The sequence below is a fragment of the Tetrao urogallus genome (assembly GCF_951394365.1).
Source record: "Tetrao urogallus genome assembly, chromosome: 6".
NCBI lineage: Eukaryota > Metazoa > Chordata > Aves > Galliformes > Phasianidae > Tetrao > Tetrao urogallus.
The window spans coordinates 29,887,277-29,911,007 of NC_136819.1; positions in this window are offsets into that span (position 1 = coordinate 29,887,277).

Sequence of the window (23,731 nt, forward strand, 5' to 3'; positions counted from 1 at the left end):
TGTGTAGAGGGTGGGTGACACATCAGAACTTGATGATCTACCCTGTACATTCTGTACTTCGAACAAAAACTGCAAAAACTTTCTCTGAACTCAGCGTAAGCTACTCCAAGCAACTATCAACATGATTAAATAGTAATATGAATAGTCCTTTCTGAACCATCTACATGTTACAGATGGAACTAATGTATTTTAAACAAACATTGCACAATGAAGTACGATGGAAAAGCTTTTGATTTGAAGTTCCTAAACATACAACTTACCTTTGACTGTGAGTGCTGGCTTTAAGCTTTTGAAAATGTTTTCCTTACACTGTTTCATTTCTTCTGGTGTGGGAGATATGACTGAGAATTATCTTCTGAATTAAATTTGAAATAATTCAGATCTTTCTATCTTTTTATCTTTTTTTTTCTTTTTTTTTTTTTCTTTTTTTTTTCCTGGGGTGCTGTGCCACCACAAGACCTGCTTTTCAGGGGCCAGGATAGTGTTTCAGGTGGCATTATGTGGCACAAGATATGTTTCAAGCCATCTGGTGGTTGCTGGCTCCATAATAAGCACACAGTGTTTGCCATGGCAGGCTTGTGGTAGAGCCAAACCTCACTGTATTTGTTTCAGCCAGCATTCTTCATATAAAACAGTATCTGCTTAGCTTGTTTAATTGTAGCATATTCTATGTTCATGGCTAAACCTGTGCAATAGTATCCATGGTCAAGATTACGTCTTTTCACCCTTGATCCAGAGCTTATCTATGTGCTGCATCCCTTCCTTGATGGCCTGAGGTGTCATGGACCTACTCAGCTAGAAGTAATTCAGCATTATGTTGTCAGTCCAGATCTACCTAAGCCACTTAAATCTTAGCAACCCAATCCACCTGGGTTGTTTTGAAAATGCTGGTTGTTTTGATCTTCTTCAGTGACAAGAATCTTAAGTATTTGGGCATCTACGTGGTGTGCTTTTGCAACCATACTCTCTACTCAGGCAGCAATATCTTTCCACGGTGAAGCAACCCACATGTGTTTACCTCTGCACTGCCAGTTTTGCTTTCATTGTTATAACCACCCCTGTAGGGCATTTGTCACCATTTGAGAGTCAGCATAGAGGTTGGACACTGACCACTTCTCTTGTTCAGTGTTATCTAAAGCCAGTTGGATGGCTTTAGCAAATAGACTTGATTCACCTTCTCTTTCAGTAACTTCTGCAACTTTTTGTGTAGAGCTCCAGACAACAGGCTTCCACTGTCAATGGCTTAAAATATGATAGGCCCCGTCAATGAACAAAGCATATTTATTCTAATTCTCTGGTAGTTGATTACATAGTGAAGCATTTTCAGCATGCATCACCTCCTTTTTTGGCAGTATTCTATGATTCTTTGCCTTTGGGTCAGCCAGTGATCATTTCTAAGACTCCTGGATAGCTGGAGTTTCTTAGCTGAGCCCATCATGTCATGAGCGCAACCCACTTACTCCACATAGCATCAGTAGCATAATGTGTGGGGAATCCTTTCTTTGAACATGCAGTCCAGTACCAACATTTGGGGGTGCCAAGGGGAGCTGTTCTCCTACATAGAAATACAAGAAATTTGGTCCAGATACTGCAGCAGGAAAAGGAGCATCCAAGAAGCACAGCTAAATTTCTGAGTCTTATCTCTGCAGTCTGAAAAAGCAGGCTTGCAATGTGCTTGTTGAGCCTGGACCTGTGGCACTACAGTGGCAGTGAATTCCCGTGACTTGGGAAAATGTCTGTGAGTCTTCAGCTCTTCCTTCTGAGAAGCTATTATTGAGCATTTCAGTGAAAAGACCAAGACTGTGCTAATGAACTTCTGAGAAAGATAATGAGAAATGGGAAAAGGAAATAAAAACTGGTAATTCACACAGTCTTTGTGATTCCTTGTAAAGTACATACATACTATGAATTCAAAATTTTAATTAGGAATTTACTTTTCCATTTTTGATTTCTAGTGCTATCAGACCATGTTTAATCTGCATTTCATGAAATAAGCACATCACAACTTCAGAACACGCAGCTACATGCTGTGAAAATGTATTTACAGATCTCTAATAGAATTAAACAGGAGACTGAAAAGAATTCATTAAAGATATCGACTCTTGTGAGGTACTGAGAGCTAATATTAAGCTTGTGTTATAATTTTATGGCTATCCACCTGTATCAGTTGTGAATTGAAGTAAGGAAAAAGATATTCTACAAAAACTGTATAAGCTGCTACTTAAGTGCGAAGATGGTATGAACAAATTGGCTTGAGAAGGTTCAAGAGCAGCTCAGATTTTCCTTTCAGTATGGTCTAGAGTCTCTCAATCTAAGGAAAACTGAATGTTTTTTTGGTTTACTCCAGTTTCCTCCTTTCCAGGAATGCTCTGTACTGAAGTGTTCAACAGGAAGGAGGTCAACTTTTGCAGAGAATCTGGGCAACTTTGTATGGAAACTATTTTAAAAATCTAAAAAATAGAATGGACATTAGACATCAAGAACTAACTAGGTGAATAAATCTCAGAATCTTTCAGTCTCACTTAAGCCTTCTGAAGAAATATTTAAATTTGTTTAGAAAAAATAAATCTGGAAGTCCTTATTTTTTCCTTAAGAGATTACTTTAAAATATATATATATGCGATTACTGTCTGTTTGCTACTGGTGGAAACTTCTGAAAAACTTTACTGATGGGGATTTTTGTACAATCTAAGCTAATTGTTCAGCTGAACAGAGTGTGTATAATGAAGGTTTAAACATTTTTTCAAATCTGTGTAAGATGGTTTTATAATAGTGCATTTCTGATAATTATATAAAATTCTGAAAACATCTTTTCAGTACTTACAGATGTCCTGTACAATTATTACTGTCCACCTTCTCCTTCATGCAGTGTTTTACATACTAATGTTGCATCTTTAAACTGTGCTCTATTCCTTTACTTTAAAACAGCCTTAATATTCTTAGACATTGGAAGTATTTTTGTCGCTTTCTTTTTTACTTGGCGAACAATTTTTTTCTCCATTGGTTTTGAATATAATTAATGGTTCATGTGGCTGTCTTCATTCAGTTATCTTCAATAACTTACAACATCTGATTCTGAAAACATTGTTATTCATTTTACAGCATCAGATACAGTTACACTTTTATTTAATTGTCCATTAGTTTTTCCTGTACAGTTTGTTTAGGGTACTTAAGGCACTCTTTTATTCTCTTTTCTAAACAAAGCTAGGTCTTGTGTAGTGTTTTCAAGAAGCAAAAACAAAACGGGGGGGGGGGGGGAACCCACTAAGTAAAATGATGGATTTAAGAACAAAGCATTTTCATGTTTCAACGCTGACCTATGTGGGGCTAAAGGTCACCCCACATCTGCCGTCTTGAAGATTGAACAAGCACTGATGTGTAAGCTAAAAACTTTGATTCTTGCAGCTTCTGAGGGAGATGTTCATTTACAGCCTGTATGAAAGGCTTTATGAAAATTTTTTGAGAAGGCACATGGCATGAAACACCTTCCTTATGTATTTGTTTTCTAGGCTGCAGTTTTTCAAACACAAGTCTGCAGGGCTACTGGTGCTACGTAACTCATATTTTTTCATCTCATGTAGTAGCTTTGGATAAGGAAAATTGGGCCAGTTGGTGTTTCAGTCATTTCAGTGTCTTGAGAGGAACTTCAGCTCTTGCAGGTGACACATCTTGAACCAGTTTTAATACCCGATTTTGATCGGAGTTTATATTCACCTACAATAAGTAATTCAGAAGTTAGCACTTCATTGGTTTTGAGTAGGTAATGTTTAAAAGTAGCATTTTGGGGGCAGTGGGGAATTGACAATGAAAATATTTTCAAAAACTTGATATAAGAAAAGAAATTGTACTGGGGTTTTGGAAAAAAAAATGTAACAAATTCAGTATAATTTTTTCGAGTGATTTGAAAAGGCCACACGTTCCTGGAAATGGTGTGCAATTCACCTGAGCTCATTGCTGATGCTTTCACTTATGTTTTATCAGAATGGACTCAGGATCAATTACAGAGGTATAGCTTGGTCTCCTAGCATATCTAAAATTTATTTACTTATGCTCAGCCCTGATGTTTTCAATAAAAGAACAGTTACTTAGAGTGAATTTGGGGTATTTTTCTAGTTGTTGGTTTATGCTCATTTGACTCATGTCTTACCTTTCAAACTGCTGAACTGTAGTCTAGGGTCTTTTATGGAATTTTTCCAAAGAGGAAAGTGGAAACAGAGCCAATGTGAACGTAAGTCTAAAAAAAAAAAACGTTATTTTATCAGAAATTTAATAGATTTTTTTTTTTTCCTTTGTGACCTAGAGGAAAATGTAATGGGAGAAGTAGCCTGTGCTCAGAAGCTGTGTGTGGATCGAGCAAAAACTTCATTATGCTATCATTGAAGGCTTAAACTCCTCGCTTAGAAGTGTTTTGTGTCATAGAAATTGACTTGTACTTTTGCTTATTTGAGCAGAAGTAGAATAGTGCTGCGCAGAAGAATAAGGGAAGTATAGGAAGAGTTAGTGTTACATAACTGGCAGGTACTCTTTTTGAAATGTTACTGTGAAATGATACTTTCTTACCAGTGAAAGTCTTTCTTTGCTTAGAATGTCACTGCGTCTTTCATGAGTAGGATACTGGAGAATGGAAAGGAACTATAAACTAAATATAGATCATTGACCTTAAACTTCAATAACAGACACATTTTTCCTGGACGCATTAATATATCATTGGTTTTTTCCTCAAAAAATCAAATATATCTGTCACTCATTTGGATGCATTTAAGGAAGGATTTAACTGCCTTTTGGTACTGTTTGAGAAATTTTCAGGAATTACTTTTGTGTAGGATGCAGTGGGCTTATTTTTTACCTCACCCTAGTCAGGGTGTCTGCTGGAGAAACTATAAATCTGTAAGAGTGCCTCTCATGAGTTAATCTCTGTCAGCAAGACTGCAGTGTGAAATTGATGAGCAATTACAAGTTAGCGGTGTCCTTGGCAAAGCTGATGAAAAGGAGCAACAGAATTGGCTTTCAGCCAGCTAATGCTATTTATTGCTTAAGAAATACTACAGAATTCCAAAGTGTGGAATTTATGAGAGTGCTCACGCCATGATGATCAGAAATGCTGGTTTGTTGTACATAATGGAGTTGTGAGAGCTAACAAAGAATGGCGTCTAATGCTTTTTCTTCTTGTCTTTTTGTGTTACTGCATTTGAATTTTTTGCTAGATTATCAGTTCTGTGTTCATTTATCTGATAACTAGTACTAAATAGAGGGAAAAACTGAATGGCTCTTTTGTTATCCTCTTAATTCCTCCAGAATACTAAAGTCTGAAGTCTTCCTCTTCTGATGGAAAAGCTGAGTAGCATGTGTGAATTTTAGCATTATCTGCAGATGAAGTTTGATTAAAAAGCTGGACTGAATGTGCATAGCCCTGCAGCAGCCCTGAGAAATCAGTAGTGGTCAGGGACTGCATCTAGAGAGATGAGGTGGTCTTCAGCTCTCTGTCTTGAGAGAAGGCAGTTTCTGTACATCTCAGCCCTGACTTGTAGCATGCACCTTGCTGCTGTGTGGTCTGTGGTCCCCAGCTGGGACTGACACAGAGGCATTGCTTTGAATACATGAAGATCATGTAGTGTACCTAGGTTGCTCTGGAAGTAATGTCTCCTATTTATTTCCATGGAAACTACAACAGATACAAAGAGCTCAATAAACACTACTTGATAGAGCAAATTCTCAGCTGGCAAAACACTGTTTTTCAACATAGCACTATTAGCTAGGCATTTTTGCCAGCACTGAACAAGAACCTATAAAAACCTGTGCTCATAAAAGTCTGGCTGTCTGGAAAGTGGCTTGTTTTCCCTGTTGCTGTCACCACTGCTAAAACACACCATCCACCACCTTGCTGTGCTCACATCCACTATTGGGTCTCTATAAATGTTCAGCAACCATCCATGAATGTCAGTGGGTGCCATTTTTTGCACCTTTGCTTCATCTGCACTTCCGTGTCAGACGCCATTTTGTCAGACTGCCCCTTTGCTGCCATCTGTCACACAGCAACAAAATATAACAGTTGGGAGTGTTCAACCTCTACTGCCATACCACCAACATCCACCTCTGACATCATAAAATAGATGTTACTTTTAGAGCAGCCCTCCTATTAAGTGTTCCTGTGTGTGGCTGAATGTTAGCCTTTTTATGACTTGCAGTGGGTTAGACCCTGATCAGCCACGGTGCCTGCCTAGTCCTTGGAAGAGTACTTTGTAGATGAAGTAAATCCTCACAGGTGGGTTTTTAGAGGGTTTTTATCAGAATACCTCACGTTAATTGGAATATTTTTGATAAGTTCTTCACAACTTACCATAATTTAGCAAAATCACATTTGGAGCCCTCTTACTCTACTTAAATGATGAGAGCAAGTTTTTTGTACTGTATCCAGAAAAATAAAACAAAAACATCAGTGTAGTTCAAGTAGGTTAGTTTTGGAGCAGTGTTTTTATAAGCAAGGATGCTTTCGTGAATTTTTCAGGCAGAGAGAATTAGAAAGTAAAGTGCCTTTTGTCTCATTATTGAAAATAAAGCCCTTGAAGCTGACCCTTTGTTACTACACAGAGAAATCTAATCTAAATGTAGGTAAAAATGCTCACAGAATATTCTGGGGACAAACTAGTGAAAATTAACATAGAAAAATGTTTTCACTCTACTTGATGCTTTCTGCAATAGACAAGCAAGTCTCAGCCCTATTTTAGCAAGGTGAATAGCAGATTATACTGTGAGAAGCATCACTTGTGTTGCAGTAAACCAAACCTGGGCTCACATTAGATGAGCAGAACAGCCTTACGCTCTGATTCACACAACACAAGTGCCTGCAGAAAGGATACTTGGTTTTGAGGTATGTCACGGACCATCTGTGCGGTTGCAGGATGAGTGGCCTTATATAGGGGTGCCTTCATCCATCCAGTACATGACTGGGCCTGTGGTTCATGGTGGAAAGGATCGTTGACAAACTAGGACAAAGGATAGTTTCAGTTTTATCTGTGGCAGGTGACAAATTGAATCAGCCATGCATGTCACAGATTTGCTGGCTGGTCAGGTGATACCTCGAACCTCAAAAGCTGAAGGTAGACTAGGGCTGCAAAAATCTTTTCCTCTTGCTCCAAAACCTTCATTGGGTATTGATCTGCTCTGCTATTGTTTGTTAGCTACTGTGAGATTGAATTGTTTAGTATGAAGATTTTTCTAATTCCTATGTCACATAGAGGAACTAAAAGTAATAAAATAAATATATGAAGAACTCAGTGTGTCTTTTTAGATGCAATTCAGCGATGCAGAAGTTTTCTCTAGTTGCCTCAGTAGTTAGTATTTTGGGAATTTTTTTTTGTCAGTTAGAATTTAACAAGAGTCAGAGTAACAGTATGTAGTTTTGCTTTCTGGAAGGAGTAATGTAAAACATTTGGGAAATAGAAACTAAAAATTACAATGAAGGGAGTTCTATTTTTTAGTTGTCATACACTAGTTAGCATTTGATTTAAGCATTAACATTTTCTTACTTGAGACTTACTGAAGGTAATTTTTCATTGAAAAACATGACCCCCCCAAAATTCTAGACACTGCCAAAGGTGAGATAGTAGTGAGCAGAAAAATTATTTAGGAGTCACTGAGCAGTTGATGGTTTGGAGTGTTTGATTTCAGATATCAGGCTCACCAGCTGTAAAAATGGTTGAGCTGAGCTGTAATGCACCTTGTGGTTTATTTTTCTCTTTCTGTGAAAGCACTGAAAGCAAAATATACATCCAAAATGATCACTCAGATCCTGTGAAAGGAGTTAGACTTTTTCCTGTAAATAGGCATCTCCTGATGTGGCTGTTACAGGTGACTGCTCCCTCCACACCCCAAAAGATTGTATAAAAGACCCCTTTATAGAGGAGACCACATGTAATACTGTGAAACATTCCTGCTCTCCAGCCCTCCTGCTTTGCAGTCTCTGTAAACAAACATTAGCTTAGATCAGAGAGTGTGGACACAAGATAACCCCTTCTGCAAATAGTATGCGACTTCTAAAGCTCAAACAGCAAATATGTTGTCTCTCTCCCTGGCCCCTTTGCTCAGAAGAAGGGAGTCTCCTCATAACTCAGCAGTCAAAGGGTTCTTTGATACGTCTGACTCTGTGCTAGAATCCCTGCTCAGTGACACTGGAACATTTAGAAGCTCTGGCTTTGTGAGATTCAAGTGTTGGATCAGGTCAAGACATGACTTGAAAAGTTTGCCAAGACCAAGTCTGATTTCAGAGTGCCTGTGGAACACCCAAAATAGTGCATCTGATGTACTGACATGCATACAGGGCTGGAAGGGTGAGTGGCTTGATTGCATAAAGGGGTACTTTGCAGACTCCTGTTCCTGTGACTCAGAGCAGATACTTTCCAAATGTCTGGAGCCTATTCTTTTAGAAGAAAAAAATTCAAAGCATTTTCCTTTTATAAATCCAAAGGAACATTTCACAATAAAAAATACTTTTTAAAACCAACTCACACTGGTATTTTTCATGCGGCTCTGAGCTGCTGATTAAGAGCTTAATCGAGCCCTTACTAAAGTAAGGGGAAACTTTCAGTGTTGTAAACAGAAATATAGCTCAGGAAATGCAAAACTCTTGAATGGGATATATTTTTAAAAGTACTCTTGTGCTTTACGTACATCCATTTTGCTTTGTGGCAGTTCTTTTGTCTTAATGTCTTAAGAATCCTTTTGTTATTGGATCTTATTTCCTTAGTGCTTACATTCTTAATTAGGATTTTAAAGCATGAGGCAATTATGAAAATCCTAAAGTAGGAATCTAAGGTTTGGCATCTTTATCCTTATATAAATTACTTATATGTCAGGGATGTTGTTTTTTTTTTTTCCTTCTGTAGTGTTAGCACTACAGGATACAAATAGAATTATGGAGACAAGTGAAGATTTAATCCAGTTGAAAGTAATCTGTTCTTAAAGGATCTTTAAGCTGATTTTAGTGATACCATCAGAGTCCTTCAGCTCTGAGTTAATGGTGTCAATAGAGTCAAGTCTCCATCTTTGTTTTGTGCTTCCTTCCTTGTGCCCATGTTCATTAGGGCTTGGGAACTCCAGTGTTCAGAGCCTCTACCATCAGATGTTGATGACTTTAAATAACAAATAGATGGGCTATTTTTTAAAGTTAGAGTGCAGGGGTCTTGATGTCTGTGTAATTATTATGCTGAAGATTATTTTTGTGAATACAAGCACCTAATCTTACTGTAAATCTGATAGTCTATCCTGAGTATTCTAAGGTTATTTTCCCTAAAAACTGTGAGGCTTTAATTCAATAAATAAATATATAAATGGGGGTGTATTACCAGGGGCGTGGTTAGTAGGTCAAGAGAGGTACTCCTCCACCGCCTCTGCTCTGCCCTGCGGAGACTGCGCCTGGAATATGGTGTTCAGTTCTGGGCCTCTCGGTTCAAAAAGGACAGGGGAATTGCTTGAGAGTCCAGTGCAGAGCCACGGTGATTATTAAGGGAGTGGAGCATCTCCCTTACGAGGAAAGGCTGCGGGAGCTGGATCTCTTTAGCTTGGAAAAAGTGGTAACTTCATTAATGTTTATAAATATGTAAAGCGTGTCAGGAGGATGGAGCCAGGCTCTTTTCAGTGACATCCAGTGATAGCACAAGGAGCAATGGGTGCAAGCTGGAACATGGGAGGTTCTGCATAAACATGAAACTTTTTCATGGTTAGGGTAACAAAACACTGGAACAGGCTGCCCAGAGAGGTTGTGGATCTCCTACTCCGGAGACATTCAAAACCCACCTGGATGCATTCCTGTGTGACCTAATCTAGGTGTTCCTCCTCTGGCAGGGGGATAGGACTAGATGATCTTTCAAGGTTTCTTCCAATCCCTGGCATTCTGTGTTTCTGTAAGTGTCTTGCGTTCTTGAGATAAACGTGACCCTTCCTGGATATTTCTACAGCTGTGTTAGTACAGATCTTGTAGAGTGCTGCTTTGGAGATCTCCTTGATAGTATGATCTTCATTAGTTTGTTCCTGGTCAGTTTAGATATTGAGTGCAGATCTGTTGGAACATGTGAAGAGGTAGGTATGTATTTTTTCAGTTACCACTCAAACAGCAGCATCAAAAATATCAGTCTTAATACTGCAAAAATGGTCAGTCCTGTGAAGGTGGAACCATGCTCAGCAGGTGGTATTAAGTGTATTTATTTCTCAGAGCCAACAATCTTATTAACTCCCAAATCATATCAAATCTGAGGTTAAATCAATGCAATCTTCACACAGAAACACTTTCAAACATGCTGGTATGTGGCATTGTAGTAGTTCTGCAAACTGTGGAAATAAGCTACATGGCTTTGATTTTTTTAATTTAGCAAACTGGGTGGATCTATTTCCCCTTGGCAACTCTTTCTGGTGAGCTGAGCTCACTTGTTTCAGTTTTGTGCAGCAGGTAAGGGAATGTCCTGCCAAAGTATCTTGGGAGTAATCGATAGATAGATCCGTTTTATCTGTTTTATTTATCTCACTTCTGCCACAAAGACAAACGTGTGAAGTTGACGCAAGGTGAGTTTCAGGATATATCCCCAACAGCTGATGTTATTTTAGCAGAGTCTTTCGGTTGAAGAAAGTATTGTCTAGAAAAAAAAAAAAAGTCAGTTTGCTTTTCTTTAAACCAAAACTCTAAACCTTTAAAAACCACTAGAGATTCTGGTTGAAATCAGCAAATGCAATTCTAAGAGAAGGATAATAGTGACTTTAGTCAATTTATGCTGATCAGTTATACAATAGGTATATCGCTAAGCAGTCAGAAGGAATTTCAACTTGAAACACAGAACTTGACTTTTCACTTAACATCTTTTTTTTTTTTTTTTTAATTTCTTTGCAATTTCTGTTTTTTCAATTACACACCCTTGCTGTGTAGAGCTCCTAAGCTTTGATATGTTTGGAAAAAAAATGTTATGGATAATGAGAAGTAGTTCACGTAAAGCTGTGGCAGCAAGAGTTTGTGGCAGTGCTTTTTAAAGCTAATGAAATCTTTGTGTGTATCTGTAATTAAATATTTTTAATGTCTTCAGTAGTTATTTCCTACAGTACTATATATTGATACTGTAATTTTCAAATTCTACACGCCTATAAACAATTACAAGAATTGCATTGCCGTCTATTCAGTCCTATTGATTTTTTTTCCAATTGTTTTTTATGCTTAGCAAGCTCTCATTGTGGAGTTGACTGAGGTTATGACCCTAAGCTTTCCTCTAGTATTAGCTATGTCCTTAAGTAACCTCTCATGAGTATAATGATGCATCTAATAGGCTGGCCATTTGGGAACAAAGAGTACTAGCTGCTTAGGCAATAATATTGTGTTAGAATAGTTTGTCAGCACTAGTTCAAGTGAAATTTTTCAGTAGATTTTCTTAACCAGCTTGGATCAGTAAATGAGATAAGTTATACTAGAAGTAAAGAGGTATATGCCTCTCCTATAAGTGGCTTTTATCTAGGTTTTCCCTTTACCAGCTCCAATTTGCAGTAATAGCCATCTTCTCCAAACACTTTAAATTTAATCATAGAATATCTCGAGTTGGGAGGGACCCACAAGTGTCACTGAATCCAACACCTGGCTCTGTCCATGACCACCCAAAATGCAAACTGTATTTCTGAGTTCATTGTCCAAATATTGCTTAGACTCCTGCCGGGAAAGCAGCTATGACCACTATCCTGGGGAGTTCCAGTGCCCTACTACCCTCTTGGTGAAGAAACTTGGGCTTGCTAATATGGTTTGGGTTGTAAATTAGAGATTATTTAATTTAATGTAGGATAATAATTCTTAGCAAAGAATTTGACAGACTGATAGGGCAAGAGAGAAAGGCCTCAAGTTGTACCAAGAGAGTTTCAGGTTGGATGTTAGGAAGTTTCTTCTCAGTGGTTAGATGTTGGAACAGGTTGCCCAGGGAAGTGGTGTAGTCGCTGTCTCTGGAGGTTTAGCGAAAGGGTAGATGTAATACGTAGGGACAGGGTTTAGTGGGCAGTGCTGCTGGCAGGTGGATGAGTAGAATAGATATCTTACAGGTCTTTTCCAACCCTAATGATTCTATGATTTAAGTGCTCATAGTGGCCCAGTTGCTTCCCTACTACTGCTTTTCCCAAAAATTCATAGCATGACTGAGTTTGGAAGGGACCTTGGAAGATTTGTTTTGTCCAACCGCTGCTGCTTGGGGCAAGGTGAATGCAGGCAGCGTGCTCAGAGTTGTGTCTGGTTTGATTGTATCTTCAAAGATGAAAAGTCCATCTATCCCCAGAAAACTTGTTCGAGTGTTTGGAATCTATTAGAGTAAAAAGCTTTCTTGTATGCTTACTCGGAACTTACAGGTCACAAACTGAAATACAGTCACTATGGTTCTGTTGTCATGATACCCCCATCAGGTATTTAAGCATGCTGTTTTCCAGGCTGAGCAGTCCCAGCTCTTTCAGCCTCTCCTTGTAGGAGAGATTATCCTGACCCTCCTTTGCTGGACTCACTCCAACGTGTCCTTGTTCGTCTTATACTGGACCTTGTATTCTGCAATGGAATGCTGAATAGAAAAGAAGGGTGAGCTCCTTTGAGCTACTGCAATTACTTTTCCTATTGCAGCCAAAGACATTGATAGCCTTTGCTGCAAGAGCCCATTTCTGAGTTCTGCTCAAAAAGTTGAGTGTGAAAGTTTTGAAAGTCTACTGAACTAGTGCTTTTACGTACAATTTAGTTCTTCCTGTATTTTTTAAGGACAACATTCATGCCTTGATTTGGCTACTCTAGTGAATATCTAACAGTCCATCATTGGAGTAAAAAGGATATTTTTTGTCCTTATGCATAGAAAATAAGTGAAGGAACACATATTCCACATTGTGCCTGTTGGTGGAAAATTAAATTGGCTTTCATTGCCATCTGTCACTATTCCTTGCTTCTCTTTTATTTTTCTCAAAGATGAGACTATAGAAGCAAGCCTAGTTCTATCCTTGCGGTGTTCAGAAGCATTTGAGTGTCACCTTGAGACAGATTTCAATACTGGCTGCAGGCCAGTTTGCTTTTTAAAGTATTCAAATAGTTAAACAACTGTTGTTTTGTCTCTGTGCCTCATTTTTTCATCTATAAGATGTAGGCAAGTGTATGTTACTACTACAGATGACAAATATCCTAATGAGTGAAATGTACAGATATGCTGACAACTGTAGGCTTAATAAAAATAGAATTATTTTCCTATAAGTATGTGACTTGTTTGTCCTCACCTGTGAGTTTCATCTGCAGGTGATTTTGTGGGGGACCAGCAGAGAAGGATGGATAGCTAGCTGTTAGGGAGATGCAAGTCAGCAACTGTGAAAAGAAGCTTTTAACAAAGTGGAAAACCTTTTCCATTCGTTCTCCAAATTTTTCTGAAACTAAAACTTACTCAAAATACTGCTTTACTCTACTGCCAGGCTTTAATCTGATTCCTTAAACTCTCCAGTGGGTTTTAAATATTTTGTAATTAAATGCGTTCAAAGATTTCCCTCAGGACAAACTGAGGAGGATCTTCAGGGCCTAATCCATTATTTTGTATTGATATCTTTAAATCTTGTGAGGGTACTCTGCTCTTAAATGCATGTTTGTTTTCATATACTAATACCACATAAGGGCTTGTCTTTAATAATATTTTCTTAGACTATCTGGCTTATCATTTTTAATATTTAAAGCATCTAATTCATTTATGATATGATGTAACCCCTTCACCCATTGCAACTTCTCAAACTATGTGGAAAAGGCTTAGGGTTCTATTAGGAAGGATTTAGGCCTGTGCAGCCCCTGATAATTTTAGTAATGAGGATAGCTCTTCAGCTTCTTGCAAAACCAGGCTCAGTAGACCTGCTCTAAAGTTAATTGATGTCCATTATTGATCTCTGAAACAGGAAATCTAGCTGATTATCCTGCAACTATTGAAGAGAAATGATCCTGTTTAGTGGGTTGTGTTCTCTGTTTTTCTTTTTAATTTTGACTCCATGTATTGGAATTTGATATATATGTTTCTTTTCAGAGTGACGTTTGTTTAAAAAAAAAAAAAAGTGAGCAAAAGTTTCTCATTCATTTTTATTTGTGCATTTTTATTTCTGCATATGCTTTCTGGTTCACATTCTTCCTTCCCTTCTCATTACCTGAAATCCTATTCAGGGCATCTTGCAACATTTTTAGAGTATTTTACCTTTAATTTTCATCTTTATTAACTAATTAATATCCTTCTGTGCTACTTCTGCACTCTGCTGTGCTAAAATGACCTTTTTTGAAGGATGGTCTCCTATTTGTACACATTTTGTATAGATCATGGTCCTTTTTTGGCACTTGTATTCATGGTATATTTTGAAATCATTGAAATTGTTTTTATTTGTGATACTTACGAAGAAATAAGGAATATTTTGTCTTGTTTCCCAGTAATTGCCCAAGCTGTTTTGCCTAGGAATTTGAATGTTGCCAAATCCATGATGTTGAGTTGTCCTAATGTTTAGGATCACAAACCCAAGAATGGTTTTGTCGATTTTGAACAAAAAGACTAATTGATTCCCTAAGGGGATACACCTTAAGGTATTTGCCATACACAAATTGTTTTCACAGAATCACAGGATTACCGGGGTTGGAAGGGACTTCAAGAGGTAGAGTCCACCCTGCCTGCTAAAGCAGGTACCATGCAATAGGTTGCACAGGTGGACATCCATCCAGGTCTTGAATATGTGCGTAGAAGGAGACTTCACGACCTCTCTGGGCAACTTGCTCCAGAGCTCCATCGCCCTTATCATAAAGAAGTTTTTCCACATATCAATATGGAACTTTCTATGTTTCAAGTTTTAGACTATTGCTCCTTGTCCTCTTTGTGGCCCTCCTCTGGCCTCCTTCTAGGAGATCCCAGTCTTTTTTGAACTGGGGGCCCAGAACTGGACACAGTGGTCACAATAGTTTTATTTGAGTGTGTACAGTAATTGCTCAACAAAGTGTGATTGTTCGTTTCTAGTGTTCTTCAGTCATTCTTTTTTTTCTTCACGATGTTGCCAAAGAGGTCTTCTAGCATCCAGGTCTTTCAGAAACACTCTACAGCATTCATGAATTCCAGTTCTTTCTTTGTGCCACTGTCTGCTGTTTTACAATTACAAATGCAATAAGACTGGCAGATGCAACTCTCCTAATTATTACATCTTTTTCTTAGACTGAATTCCTAGTTGGATACCTGCTTTAAAGAAAAAAGATGTAATGAAATAAACATCTATTTTATTCTCCTGTTAGATAAATACATTTACTTTGCAGACTTCTCTATAAGTGATTTGATGACAGCTATGTTTTCAACAAGACTGAGTTAGATTAGAATTGAGTTCAGAACTACAAGGCATTAAGTAATAATATATCAGGCAAAACTTGAATAGTTGCCACATCCTCTGATAATTAGAATTGTGGAAAATGCTTGTCATTGAAACTGTTGTTAATTCTGTTTGTTTTCTAATGGGCTGGAACTCCTGGATGAAAAATGGTTCCACTGAAACCTAGGAGAACTTGTTTTTATTTGAAGTCATTGTCATAATTTTCTAATGGAACTGAACTCTTGTAGAAAACTCAGTGTTCTTCTCAGATTGAAAAACTGTAGCCAAAGACAAATGAATGCCTTTGTATCACTCTAGTGTTCCAAAGGAATCTGAGTACAGATATTATTAAAGGCTTATAGAAGTTATAAAAAGTATTGATAATGTACAAAGCATAATTAAGAAAAAGATTATCAAGTGTATTTTTGTGAAAAATTAAGAAACATTGTTCTTTGCTGAAAACAATAACTCACAACTTATTTCAGAGCAACTCAAATCTGAATAAAAATGAAAATGCATACCTTCTTGGGAGCTAGATAGGGAAAATATAAGCAAAATTGAGGACTCTTGGAGAAAATCGTTCAGTTTCATCTTCAGTGAGGCAACAGTATTCATTCTTTGTATAAGTTTATACATATTCTTAAGCCAAAAAAAGCGCCTTACAATATCTAAGTTCTGGAGTTGAATGTCTAAGCCTAAGGAACACTAGAAGCAAAAGAGCTAAAATGTTATCAGTAAATAATTTAAATTTAAAAAATAAATAAGGCTTTTCTAGCTTTTCTATTAAAAAATAAAATTCATAATTTTTTCAATAACCACTGACTTGATTGCTTTCTGAGACTTTTATTCTCCAATATGAAACTTCTAGAATTTAATTTGAATCACAGAATGACATCATAAATCTCTGCACAGATATGCAGCAAGACTGGATAATGTTCGGTGCGCACATCAGGCCAGGATTATTTTCTGAGAGAAATTTTGTATTTAGGGGAGAAGTAGAAAGCATTTTTGTGGTATGCTGATGTTTGGAAAACAATGGTTGTTTAGAAGTGCTCAGAGGACTGGAATGTCACAAGTAGTCCGAGAGAAAATGGATTTGTTGGCAGAAGGCGGATAAAGTGGTAAAAGCCATGAAGTAGATGCAGTTTGTGACACAACCTTCTGATTTATCATGTATCTGTTACTACCACACGTGGATTTGGCTGATGTGCAACAATATCTATGTCTCCATAGGCTGTAGACTTGTCATGTCCGATAGCCACACAGTAAAATCTTGTTTCAATCTCAGTGCATCTAGAAAAGATTAAAAAAAACCTTTCTGGCTAAATTATGAATTGTCAGTAAACTTGATTTGCAGAATGGTTTTTCAACATGTTTTTCCAGCTTGCACATGATGAAAAGCTGTGGTTTTTGAAATGAATAATATACAAGATGGCTTTAGTTCTAGCAGCACTGGAAGTTCCAGCCTGCAGGATTCTTGGTAGAGCTTCAGTGAAGATAGATCTTCACTAGGGCTTATTGGAGATAGATCAGTTTCATAAACCTAAATTTGGAAATAGGAAGAATAATACTAAGTGCAACCAGATTGTGAAAGTAAAAATCCAAATACAATTACATCAGGAAAGCACTGGACAAGTGGCATTTGTTTTTTCGCTTTAGAGTCCAAAAAAAACTGTCAGCTGTTTCAGAAAAATTATTGGGCTTTGAAACCTGAAAGCTGCTGATAAGAGGAGAAGATAGGGGCACTTTTCTCCACGGTAAAATACTCAGATGGCTTCTTCAGTTACGCAGCTGGAATGATATTTTGCATGAAGTGTAAGGTTGCTTTGTTGTTTGATACCACACATGACAAAAGCAATTGTGCAAAATTTGCAAGTACCTGTGTTTCAACCTTTTTTGGATTTCGTTAAAAGCTCCAAACTGCTTCATAAAGATTTGTGAGTTCTTGTTCTTTTTTTTTAATAAAATAATAACTGCTTTTTATATGGAAGATGTGTAGAAGTTGGAAAAAAGAAAAAAAAAAAAAAAAGGAAAAAAAAATAGCCTTTTCTTTCCAGTACTTAAGTGTGACTGAATTTAAGGCTCAAAATAGTATGCAGGAGCTGTGATGTTATCTTGGGAGGAGCACAAAAGTATCTTGCACTGAGTCTTGGAAGATGGGGGGGAAAAAATACTATTCTCATCTTCCTTTGCTAAGCTAATCAACGTCAACCACATCAGACTGTATGACTGAGTGTTGCAGAATATGAATCTACACATCTTGGTCTCTGGGGATACTTAACTTGTATCTGCTGACATGGAAAGGTCCTGTTCGTGTCAACTTCTTTACCAATCCCTTCTTTATACAGCTGGTATGCTTGAAGTAATTACACTGCTGTGGAAAACCAGATGGCATTGTTATATTGCCTGAGTATCTAGTCTTTCTCATTAGGTAATAAAGAGAGATGGGCATCTATGAGGCATGTGGTAAAGAAGAAACAAATTATTCAGTGTGAGCCCTGTTGTGAAGAGGTGTGGGGCTCTTGCTTCTTGTTGCTTCAGGGGCTGTGACTCTTGAGTCCATTCAGAGCTGAGGAAATATCAGCATGGCTCATGGAAAGTCTCTTCCCTGCTCTGCAGAACAAGGTTATAGGCCTTTGTGCAGACTTACAAACACCTCAGGCTTTCTATTTAATTTGGTATACACAGCTATTATGGCTGTGCTCCTTTGGGAAATCACCATCAGTATTTTGCACCTGTAAGCATATTAATGGACCAGTGATGCTGCTCACTGTGCAAAATTGACTGGGGTAGGAACTGGAGCCAGTTTAGGTCATCTCCTCTCCTCCCTCACTCCCCCCCCCCCCCCCCCCAAAAAAAAAAAAAAAGTGTCACTACTTTATCTTGTTATCTTGACCTCTTATATTTCTAGGAACATTTCCTTTAGTTAGGCTGAAGATCAGTTTGTATTATATCTTTATCATTGGAAAGCTTTGGAACTGTAGCAAAGAAGGTTCTTTCACTTCTGGGGTAGCATTTATTTAAGCTACTTCTTTCCAAAGTGAGTTTGAGAATCTATTTGTAGAAATGGAAGATTTTTCTCTTGCCACAAATAAATGCATTTTTGCACCAGTGACTGGTGATGCTTGTCACAACCCAAGAAGTAAACGTAGAAGTAAAAACCCTTGACTGTATTGGATTTCAGCAGCCTCCCATTAGATTGATGTTTTATAGGTGAAATCTTTTGATGCTGACAAACAGCTGTGGAGAGTGTTATAAGACATATAGAATATGAAAGAAATCTTGAAAGTGTAATTTTTTTGGTCTTGATTTGGAGGTAAAAGGATACTCACCTAGGACGGAGTTCAGGATGCGGAGCTCCATTACAAAATTTTCTACTGTGCTTTATATATGCTATAGTATAGCTTTTTGAGAAGAAAAGGCTTTTCTTCTCAAAGTTGATGACGTTAGTATAGCTGACTTGAAGTTTACTATAGAGGAAGCTATCTTGGCTTTACTGGTACCTGTATGAATAGCCATTTATTGTTCCCTTGTTACTGCACCAGACTCCAGTCCTTGCTTCACATTTATGTTTCATGTAACACACCATACCATTCATTGTTCTTGATTCACATCCGGTTGCGCTTCCTTAAAATGAACTGTTTGCTGCTAAAAATGGCTCTGGCTAATAAATATTCTTATTATTCAGTAATAACTTACAGTTGTATTTGGAAAATAAGTCCTGGTGTTCCAGATTTTTTTTTCCTTACCTCACTGCAGGTCCTTGATGTGCTAAAATCACATTGCTTGAATGTGCAGCTTAAGTGCCTATTGTTCAAGGCTATGTATTTTCTGAAAAATAGAGGTCAATTTATTCCTCCAAATTTTGTAAATAGTATCTTAGTACCTGCTAAGAAGCATAACAGTTTCGGTATTATGTATTATCTTGCCACTTTGGATAATTTGTTCTTTTAATTTTTTGTATCTTGTGTCTGGAAAATGTAAAGGTAATGCCTCATAGTGAGGCATTTGTTGTAATGCCTCAAAGCCTCAAAAGATTAACATTTCAGCTTTGTGTTGTCCTTTATTCTCACCAGCAAGTACTTGTCAATCTAAGATTAAGCGTATATAGGTATGCAGATTATCTGATGTTCGAGGAGTGTGATGATGTTTACAAAAGCTGGGGAATGCTGGAATTCAGTTTGTCTCTTTATGCATGGACGTAAGAATATTATTTTTAATTATGGATACTGTTTTCTCTAGAAATGGCCTCATTTGCTGCATAAATACAAAAGAAAAAATAGCAAACAAACAAAAAAACAGTGGCGTTCACTTAATGAGAGGATTATTTTTTCATTCTTCGTACTTGAATGTATGGCTAAACCCCAGCCTCTATTCTTGTCCCAGCCCTTTCTTGTTCACTTCTATTTAGTTTGTTCTGGTCATATACCATCTCCTTCTTGAACCATGCAGATCAGTTGAGTCTCACTTCCAGATTATTTCTGTGGCTTTTTCAGCCCATTTTAATGCTGACCCTTTTTGCCAATTGGATACAGGTTACACAGAGACTTGTACTCATTGTGTTATAAGATCCCACGAGGGATGAAGGTGTTCCCATCATTAGGAAGAGAGCACTGTGTTTGGGAATGTGCCTACTAAGCTGTGCATTTCCATAGTGAAATGTGAACTGTAGATTTCTGCAGGCTGTCACTACCTGATGTCAGAAGTTGTTTCAAGTGAAATGGAAGTGCTTCTCTTGCACTGCTATTTTTCAAACTGAAGGAGGTTCTGAATCTGTTTTTTTGCAAAGAGGAGAAAACTTCAAAGCCCTAGAAGAACACAGAAGTTGATAGTGACTGCAGGGTGGGAGAGAACAATTCTCAGGGTGGGAGAGGAAAACAGACAAAATAAAAAGCTTGTTATTTTTATTTCTTGAAACACGTGGATGAAAGATAACAAAAATTCTGGAATTATCGCTGTTGAAGAGCTTGAAATTTTGGGTGCCCTGCCTTTAACAATGTAGTTAATGAAAGCTGTCTTTGAGATTTTGCTCAGTGTTTTACGGCCAGGCCACTTGGTCAGATGTGTATGCTTGGCTCTCCGAGTGATACAGATCAAGGGCAACATGCCACGCAACAGTTTTGGATTTAGCAGTTCCCAAAACAGCCTTCTGCTGATGAGATCTCTAGCATAATGCGGTACTTTGTCCCTTAATAGAGTAATTTAAAAAAGGATTAAAAATTCTTAAAATTTGGAAGAGGCAGTAAGCCATAAATGTCTGGCTGGAATTTCCTAGATCAGTCAGTTAGGCAACCAGACCAATGAACTCTGTTTCTAAGTGCTTTTTGTTTTGTTTTTGTTTTGTGTTTTTAAGTACAGCTGAAATATCTCAGATTAACAGCATTTGAGAAACTGAAGATCTTTACTGAACACATGTAGAACCGATCAAGACCTAGCAATATAGATCAATTTATCTTGATTGTATTCTTTTATTGTTTAAGAAACTACACTCAGGTTCACAAGCTTGGGGAGCTGACTTATGGGGCATCAAATAAATATGAGTATTGCTAAGGTTACCGAACGCTGTATTTGAATAAACAGATACTTCCAACACCATAACTCACACATGCTTTAGCAGAAGAGGAATTGCTCAAATCTTTGAGTACTTAAAATTCTTATGTTTCTGTTTCCCATTAATTGCTGTGTGAGGGCAGTTTTCTGAATCTGCGTATTTTCACCTAAGCTGAATACTAAGCTAAATACTGGAAGTCTATCTGTTTGAGATTAAACTGTTTCCCAATGCTTGTGTCTCCATGTAGAAGAATATAAATCACAAAATACGTTTTTTTTTCTAAGGAAGTCTTGGCATATATGTGCATCCAGCTTCTTTGGGAATGAGTCAAACATAGAAGCTAAACTGCTCACTTCTAATGACTCTTTTCTAATATATTCCCTTGTTAGATCTTGGCTCATGAAACAAAGTCGCAGCACGAATTTGTCCAATCCCTATAGTTTATTTCAGTCCCTATTAATTCTTATCATGTATACTTGATGGAGGGAGGAATCCAGTTGTCTGAAAACAGGCATAAAACAGTACTGCAAGAATGAGAAAAAACCTTGGCTTTTAAATTCATGCACCAAAACATGAAACATTTACCATTGTTTGAAAACTTCAAGGAAATACTGACCAGGCCTAGTGAAAACAGCATCAATTGCACTGTTGAGCACAAATTGTTTTGATTCTGCTAGTTTGAAAGCAATTTAATATTTAAAGCAATCTATATAGTGGGGTAAGATATTATGTGACTTCTACTTCAGCATAAAGGCAAGAATGGGGAAGATAACAGTGCCAGAATGCTGGTTTAAAAAAAAAAAAAAAAAAAAAAAAAAAAAAAAAAAAAAAAGGGTTTATTTATTCTAAATTCTTCTTTCTTCATGGAACATGAGAACCATAAGATGACCATAAGAGAGGATGTAAGAAATAGTTGCTTAAGAAGATGGGAGAGGAGCTCTAGGACAACTGATTGCCATACCAAAGGACTGAAGCATGGTTTTCTTTTCTGCTTCACATATGATGCCTTAAACAGCAATGTTGCATTGTGCTTTCTTGGATTTTATCCCTTTTGTTTTGCAATATACAAGTCTCCAGAAACAGAATATACCTGCTTTAGACTATGCCTAATTATGTGACCTTAATGCAATTGAGATAATAAAACACTCAAAGGAATTTCCAGCAAGACTTACTCATATTAGTAGTCTGACAAAAATCTATTTCAAAAAGTTATTTGTTTTTCTTTCAGGATTCAAAGAAGACACAATAAATTGCAGAGGGTGGGGAGCAGAACGTAGACATATGGATTAAAGTGTACAATTAAAAGATATGATCACAGTGTTTTCTGTGGGATTAGATTTGGTTTATTTTACTTACTTCCTGCCAGCTCACCAACTCTGACTTAGTAACACTTGGCATAGCTCAGAACTATCTTAAATCAAGCTGCAGTTCTGAGTTTGAGAAGTATGTGAAACAGTAAATAACCCTGAGAATGAATTCCATTCTTTTTCCTTCATGATGGCCATGTTGTGACCTAGGTATATTTTTCAAATACATCTGCCCGTATAGGTACTGTTTGTAGATGCGGATATTAGTGGAGAGGATAAGGGTGAAGTGCTGAAGGAAAGCTGGTATTGAAGCATATGTGTTCAGGTGTCCCCACGGTTTCCTTTCTTATCAGTGTACTGACACATACTCCAAAGGTTCAGTATATATGATATGTCATTTATTGAAACATTGTACTCTCAGTCTGTGAAAGAATAATAATAGTCAATATGATATTTGTTCTTCTGATTAGGGAGAGACATAAGTAGTTTCCCTGAGTGCCTTCACTCGTCAGCCTACTTGAGCTGGGCAGATTTAGCATAGCTGGAGGTGACCTGATTTTGATCCCTGCCAAATTCCATTGACTGTGATAAAAGGAAGTGCTTCAGGAAATCTGTAGCTGAGTGGCGGGACATAATTACTCTAGCCACTCAAGCTAGTTCTGCACAGCTTGTTTAGTGATTTATCTTATTTTCCTGCAAATTCCCAATTGAGTGATTCATCGTACACAGTAGAAGTTCCACAGACTATGCGGAAGTAGGAGCAGAAGTCTGGCTATTTCATAATGTAATTCTATGACTTGTCTAGCCACGATATTTGAGGTCTTAATTTGAGAGGGTGATTAATAAGAGATGTGTAATGAGGTATTTGATGGCTATGTATTCTTAAAATTGTCTGATTTACTGATGAGAATGTCTGATTCTGGCTGTAACTAATTCTTCCTCCTGGTACAGAATCACCCTGCTGTGAGTATCAATTCATAAATTCACTGATTAAAAGAATGTCAAAAATGTTTTTTCCAAGAAGTGCACTTACTAAAGACTGTTAATTTATGTTAATTTATGGTGACTATGGTGACTCAACATTCAGTCAGTTACCAGCTGTACTGGTTTTGTCAAATTTCATGGGCTTTAGGTATGATTGCTTTTAAAAAATAAATAAATAGAATAGAGGACTGTAAAAATGGTGTCATCAGTTCAAACGACAGTTGCTCTCCCTAAAACAGGCCAGTTTATTCAGGACTGTGAGAATAATTGTGACTTTGCAATTTATACAACACATTCTGTAAGAAAGTCAAATTTTGACGCCCTAACTGCAAGCATTTAATTGGACGTAGTTTTGTGGAGTTGAATAAAGATCTCCCATGCTACCCTGTGGCCACTTCTAGCTGTGGTTTGTGAAGATCCGTTAGCTACATGCTAATTCCAAGAAAAAAACCTTGGAATTCCAGGAAAAATTTAGGGAAATTGTAACCACACTCCTCTTTTAAAGAAAAACGCCTCTATCCTGGAAAAGGGTTGTGGCTTAACAAAG